Genomic DNA, 7,471 nt, shown 5'->3' on the forward strand with positions numbered 1-7,471 from the left:
CAGTGCTTCTGATGCGCTTTCTGATGGGTCCTGTTGAGAGTCTGTTAACTTAGACACTATGGTCATGGGAAGTTTAATTGCCTGAACTTTTTCACAGAATCATCAAAGTGCTGTTTCTAAGCATTTGTCAATTTAGGGGTTTATTGTGCCTCCGAGGAGGAGTTTTGTATACTCATATCATTTTGTGGGGATAACAGAGATTAGTTGCCTAATCCTAACCAGAGAGCTGAAGTTCTTGAAATGACCCTTTTAATTTACATGTAACTCAGGTATGAGCACCACGAGACACCAGCACGTCTCTGGACAAAACATTTTAGGAGAGCTCCTTTGACTAAATGCCTAAAAGGTGGGCAGAGGTTGGGTTCTTAAACTAATTGCACAACATCCTAACCTAGTAATTGTGGCACAAAATTCTTCCTCTCACCTCGTCCAGGTGAGGAGATTCAGTTCAGTGGCAAAGTTGTGTTGGAAGCGTGTGACGCCACAAAATCCACCTGCGTGCAGTTTAATGAAACGCACTGTCCTGCTGCTTCACTTAATGTTTCTGTTTTGTTCAAAAGTGCTTTGTAATTGTGATGCTTTCCTGACTTTTTCACCTGTGTCAAGTTTCCAGAGAGGCAGGATATCAAGTTCTAGGACTCATTTTTTGAAATGAGAACGGTCACACATTTGAGCATACGTAGCTAGAGTCTGCGGGACGCTGGTGATCCTCAGGGCACCTTCAGGAAGCGTGTAAGTACTTTGGGTTTCAAGTGGCACTTGGAAGTGTGTGGTGCTGCATCTTGTCACGAAGGAACTTGCATGAGCAGCGACTGATCACTGGCTGCTTCCTACTCGAACACAAGGTTTGGAGGGATCACCCAAAGTGGTGATGTAACAGATGGGTAGGTCAAAGTATGTTTAAAAAAAAAAAGTAGTTAATTGGTAAGTACGGGCTGGTTTTAACTGCAGAGAAGGCAGAAACAAGACTTAATGAATGAGCCAAAAAAAAAAAAGGAGTCACCCTTGAGTAGTTCAAGGTCCCCCTTCCTGTAGCTTTATGTAATTTCTCTGGATTGTTACTTTCTGCTGCTTCCCTGTCCTTGACTGACCTTGGGCTGATGGCGTATGTCAGCACAAGGTTACAGTTGGCATTTTGTCTCTTCAGATGGCAAAGGTGGCTTTTTCAGAATGCAGAACTGTGCAGATGAAATTCGAGCATTTCAGGGGAGTGCTAGGGAAAAATGCATCCTTACCCTACAGAGCAGTGAAATTAAGTGGGTTTGTTACGTTTTGCACAGCTCTCAAAAGTGTGGGAGCTGTTGGGTCTGTTCGGAACTGGAAAAAAGGCAAAGGGAGAAGGAGTAGCATGAAAAAGAAAATCCCTTATTAGAATAAATAACATACATACGTAAGTTAAAATTCGAGTGGAATGGGAAAAGTAATTTTTTGTATGCTCAGTTCTGTGGTTTGTTTGGCTTTTTTTTTTTTTTAATGTAGCCTTAGAAAGGGAAAGTAAGATCAGTTTAAGTGTTCATGGAGACTCGAGGGAGAACATGGTTTTTAAATCAAACCAGTTCTACAATCCGAAGGTATACATCACGATATCAAACTTCAACAGCCACGATTTTGATTGAATTCCTACTGGAAATATATGAAAATTATATTTATAACCCTAAAAAGATGCAACTGAGAAACGTGACCATCCTGTATTCTGTAAAGGTCAGATGTCATCAGATGAGAAAGGGCAAAATAATCTGAGATGTGAAGGAGTCTGCCTCTTCTGAATAAATTGCTTTTGACCTGGCTGCTTTATTGGACCTGTATTTTCACTTGTGTCATCACTCGTGGAATCCTGCTGGGCAGCTGATTGGTATCAGATTTTAAGCAACAATTTGGCCCACTGTGTCAACTCGTATTAAATAAGCCAGTAAACTTCTACATTTGAGTCAAAGCACAAAAAAGATGCAGGAGACTGATTATAAACAAGTTCAGTGGCAAGAATTCTGTCACCCTCCTGGTTCAAGGTTTATCATCGTTTTTGTATTTGTAGGAAAGCTTGGCTGATGTTTTCACTGCTGGTTAAATTGCTGCATGCATAACGCTCAGGAGAAGCACTGGAATCTTCAGTGCCAATATTTTATTTATTTATTTTTTGTAAAAGCAAGACTTTTTTTACTGCTGTTCTCAGTAATCAACACACTTTCTGCTTTATTCAGAAACGTTGAACTTACTGTAAGGCTGTTATTTGGCTGGCTGTAGCTAAATTGCCTTGCCACAGGTTGCCCGCTGGAATGTCCAATTCTGCATTTATAATAAATCAAATAATGACTATTTTGATATATTAATCCCTTTGTGATGAACCACCACAGTATCGGCATCAAAGCATTTCATCCAGAACATGCAGACACTATGGTGTGTTTGACTAGTACAGCAAAATGCTCTTGTAAACACCTTCAGAGTGGCTATAAATGAGTTCTCAATGCAAAAGGATTTAACTAACAGCACATTTCAGATTTGCCTATTGATAGTAATTAGTCTAATTTTTTTTTTTTCCAAATGGGAATGGTGAGGCATATTTGCATACCTGCTATGATGAGGATAACGCTAGCAATGTGGAGTCATGCTGAAACGTGAGGCCATTGTGCTTAATTTTACTACAGCATTTAAGTTACAGTAGTATAACTTGTAGTAGCAGTTTTATCACTGTTTTGATTCTCATTCAGACTAGGCCCATAAAAAAGGAATTTCTGACGGATAATTTCAGGTGCTAAGCTGTCTGGTGTGAATCTTCTAATAATGGACAACTTAATGGAAAGCAATATAATTTAAGATCATAATACAGAGGCTGGAAGCAGGGATCTTGTCAAAGTCCTCAGTCTGTCTCTGAAATCAATATAAAATGTTACTGCAGCTCCTCACAAAATACAGACTGTGGAAGCAGCAGCCTTAGTCCTTACCCTGGGACTAAGCTGGAAGGCCCTTCTAAGCTCGCTTTAAAAGAATCTCAATAAAGTATCACGAGAATCTAATTTCTTAAAACTAAAGCCCTCCTAACCTCTGATAACCCTCTGTAAGGAAAGAAGGTTGAAGATGATGTGAGCTTTTAAAATAACACCAAGGGATTCATAACCATTGGAGACTAAGCAACTGATGCAAGTATAGCAGTTGCACCAGGAGTAAATGAGAATGGAGGAGGAGCGGGTTGGGTTTCAGTGGCTCTGTTCACAGGCTGTGTGTTACTCCCGAGAGGGAGGAGTGCTGCTACCCGGGGGTTGTCCCATGGTGAGGATGGAAGAAAGTTCCCTCCTGTGGATGTGGGAGAGGAGATGTGCAAGGTCCCTGCAGCGATGGCAAAGCAGTGTTCTGTGGAAGGCAAGGTGGGGAGGCCGGCGGAATGGTGGAGGGGAAGAAGTCTGACCCTGTCATCTGGCTGGCTGGGTGCGGAGGAAGAGATCTCATGCAGCACCTGGGAAACTGAGTTTCCTGGGAACCAGCGCAGGAGAGAAACAGCAAAATGCTTTGCATGTTTAATCAAGCCTTGAGTGTCCCCCTCGGGTCTTTTCTCAACAGTGCAGTTACTGTGGGTACTTTGTTGGTTTTGTTCCTGCTAGGATACAGTTCTGGTAGAGTGAAACTTCATTTTTTCTACTTCCTTGAGGGCACTTGTGCACTTAAGTGTGATTTGGGTATCCATGTCAGATTTCCACCTGTAAGATAACTTCTGGGGGTGCTGATGAACTTGTGGAGCCTTTCAGGAAGCTCTGCCTGCTTCACCTGCTAAGGGCACTAGGTATGTGGAAGTTATAGGTAGTTCTGAGAGACAGCATCCAAAGCCTGTTTGTTAAAGGTTACCACATCACATACACAGACTTATGAATGCATTACACTCAAATTTGAAAGCATTTTTTGGGAGTCTCCAGCCAAGCATGGCATTCATGGTGAGAGGGTTCAGTGAGCTCAGACTCCCAAAGCCAGCAGGAGAACATCCTCTCCGATGCGAATGGAGGTCTCGTTTTGGCTCATCTGAAACTGAGGGCAGAAGATGAAAATTCTGATGCCCTTTTTTTAGTCATGGAAGTGATCATACAGGATAAGTCTGTGCGGCGTTGAGAGGTTACTGAGAAGTCTGCTAGCTACATCAGTGGCGACAGATACCAGCCTTTGAGGTGAGGTGGAAGGTTGCAAATTAAGGTAAGAGAGTCAGGATAAGACCTGGTGAGCTTAGCACCTCTGCTACTGCTTTGAGGCTTCTTTATAGAGGGGCCATGCACTGGCTGTTACTTGGCCTCAGCAGCCAAGGTGGGAGGTGTGGGCCATGAATTTGCAGTGTGGTAGTTCGAAGGAACAGTGTGGCTGCTGCAGATCATTCTGATACCGAGCAGCAAAGGGCACGCTTCCAAGAGGTTGCATAAGAACAGATTTGGTTGTGGCTTTTTTTTTGGCAGCTGGGTCTGTTAGACGATCCCAGTGAGACAGAAAACTGGCAGTAATTATTTGAAGATGGTGGATGTGGATAATGTTAATAGGAATTAATTACAAGAGACAGTTAATTCTCTGGTAGTAGAGATGCCGTTAGTTTGCGAAGTGTGTGAAACTGACTTTAACCGTGGAGTTGCCAGTGCCAGTTACAGCAGCAGTTGAGTATGGTTGTAAAGGTATCCAGAAAGCCAGCAAAAAATGAAATGGAATTTCCAAGGTGTTGCCCTCAGTGATGAAACAGCAAGGGGGATCGCTCCCACAGCAGGTGTAAGTAACAGGTGGTAGGACACTTCTCTTTGGCTCTGTCAAGCCAGTGTCCCATTCACAGTTGCACAATCACAGGGGTGTCATAGCTCATCTTTGAAGTGCTGGATCTTTTAAGTGAAAGCAATGACACTTCTGGTATGATGGCTGCTTCAGTATTGGCACTGGGTTCACCCTTTCGTGGTGGGGTGGTGCTTTAGGTCTGTAGATCCTAAAACCCACAAAGATATACGTAGGAAGTAGCCTGCAGCACAAAGTTCTTACAAAATTCAATGGATGATTTGGTTTATAACTAATAAGAATAGTAATTTTTTCCTTTCTCCTCAACATGGAACGTACCGACTGTCCCCCCTCTATTTCATGAAGCAACCAGACAGCGCATTGGGTATTGTTTCCCTACACTAGCGCATCTGCCACGTTTAGCAGATTGATACCTTTTACGTCACACTTGGACCATGAATGAAGGGCGCTGCTGTATATTACTGTTTTCAAAACTGGGTGTTCCTCCTTCCCACTGATGGACCTATTTTCACCAGATAAGAACAAGATAGCAAGAAGGATTGTGCTCAAATCCCAAATACGGATCCTTTTCTGTGCTTTTCATGTACCGACTAGCCTTCCTGTTCCTAGTAAGGTCTGACAAAGTCTCTGACCACCTAGCATCTCCATTGCAATATCCCTCAAGCACTTTTAAATGGATTAATAGCAAACAACTGCAACCAGCTCTTCACCTACCTCTAACAATGGATAGTTGCCAGTTCAGAACACTGTAGATGTCTGAGATATACTGTGAATCTCCCTGACAGCTGTTAATTTATGTTTCCCTCCATGTAATCTTACATTGTTTTCTTTCAGCTTCTCCACAGCTTTATACTTTCTATTTTTCAGGTTTGTTTTCCACATCCACTCTTCCTGCAGTGATCTTTAATGTGGCTCTGAGAAGCTTTTATGATCATTTTAAGCATTTCAGATTTTTCTCATTATCTGCTGGACAGAATGAAGAATCAAATAATTTGGAGGCTGAGCAAAAAATGGCCTGAGATGCATAGGGGTTTGTTGCAAACTAGCTAGGATTTATCTCAGCCCCTAGAACTTCCCAACAAAGGACATCTGTGTTGGATGTGTTCTGAATTTTATATACTATACCTCACTACAAAGACATTATTTTTTAGGAGTAAAGCACAATAGCAGTCTGTGGTTTTGTTTGTTGCACAGGCTGTGACTGTGCTAGCAAATTAAAAGGTGCCAGGGTGCACAGCTGAAGGTTTGAAGCTGACACTGTTAAATTGTCATCAGCAGAGTCCCTGCACTTGGTCTGGGCTGAGCAGCATTGTCCCAAGCAACCCTTGGCGTGGTTCATTCATTAGCTCAGCCCCAGCTGATGATGCAGATCGCTGGTTTTGGGGGATAAAAAAGTTGAGTAGTACAGTACGGCTGCTGGTGTGAGGCAGTTGGCCTCAGAACTAGAGTGGGTGCAAATACTCTTCAGCTGACTGGCATGAGTAAAATTCAAAATTGAGGAAAACTGCGATAAATATTCCTTACCTTCTCTGTAGTGGAATCCAAAATGTTGTCTGTCAGTATGCAAGGGCCTGCACTCCCGCAGCGTCCTGCGCCACTAGAAACATCCAATGGGGAATGAACTGAAAGGCACATGCACTGCTGTCCTGCAGGGAGGAGAAAAGTCCAAAGGTGCTGGCTGCTGAAAATTTTCAAACTGAAAATCAGGGTTCATCGAACCATAGAATGGTCTGGATTGGAAGAGACCCCAAGGATCATAGAGCTCCAAACCCCTAACACAGACAGGGCCACCAACCTCCAGGCACACATGGTTGCCCAGGGCCCCATCCAACATGGCCTTGGACACCTCCAAGGATGGGGCATCCACCGCCTCTCTGGGCAACCTGTTCCAGCACCTCACCACTCTCTCTGTAAAGAACTTCCCTCTAATATCTAATCTAAAACTTCCCATCTTCAGCTTTAGTCCATTCCCCCTTGTCCTGCCATTATCTACACATTTAAAAAGTTGTTTCCCCTCCTGTTTATAGGCTCCCTTCAGGTACTGGAAGGCTGCAATGAGTTCCCCCCACAGCCTTCTCTAGGCTGAACAAGCCTGGCTCCTTCAGCCTCTCTTTGTAGGGGAGGTGCTCCAGCCCTCTAATCATCTTTGTGGCCCTCCTCTAAAACCTCTCCAACAGTTCCATATCTTTCTTGCATTGGGGGCCCCAGAGCTGGATGCATTACTCCAGGTGGGATCTCATTAGAGAGGCAGAATCACCGCCCTTAACCTGCTGGTCACGCTTCCCTTGATGCAGCCCAGGATCCGGTTGGCTGTATGGGCTGTGATTGCACATTGCTGGCATATGTTGAGCTTCTCATCCACCAGTACCCCCAAGTCCTTCTCAGGGCTGCTCTCAGTCCCTTCATCCCCCAGCCTGTATTGATACCAGGGTTTGCCCTGACCCACATACAGGATCTTGCACTTGACTGTGTTGAAATTAAGGACGTTCACATAGGCCCAGCTCAAGCTTGTCTAGGTCCCTCTGGATGCCATCTCATCCCTCAGGCATGTTGACTGCACCACACAGCTTGGTGTCATTGGCAAACTTGCTGAGGGTGCACTTGATCCCACTGTCTATGTCACTGATGAAGATACAAAACAGGACTGGTCCCCATATTGACCCCTGAGAGACACTGATCTCCATCTGGACTTTGAGCTGTTGACCACTACCCTCTGGATATGACC

The sequence above is a fragment of the Gallinula chloropus genome (assembly GCF_964237585.1).
Source record: "Gallinula chloropus genome assembly, chromosome: 3".
NCBI classification, from domain to species: Eukaryota; Metazoa; Chordata; class Aves; order Gruiformes; family Rallidae; genus Gallinula; species Gallinula chloropus.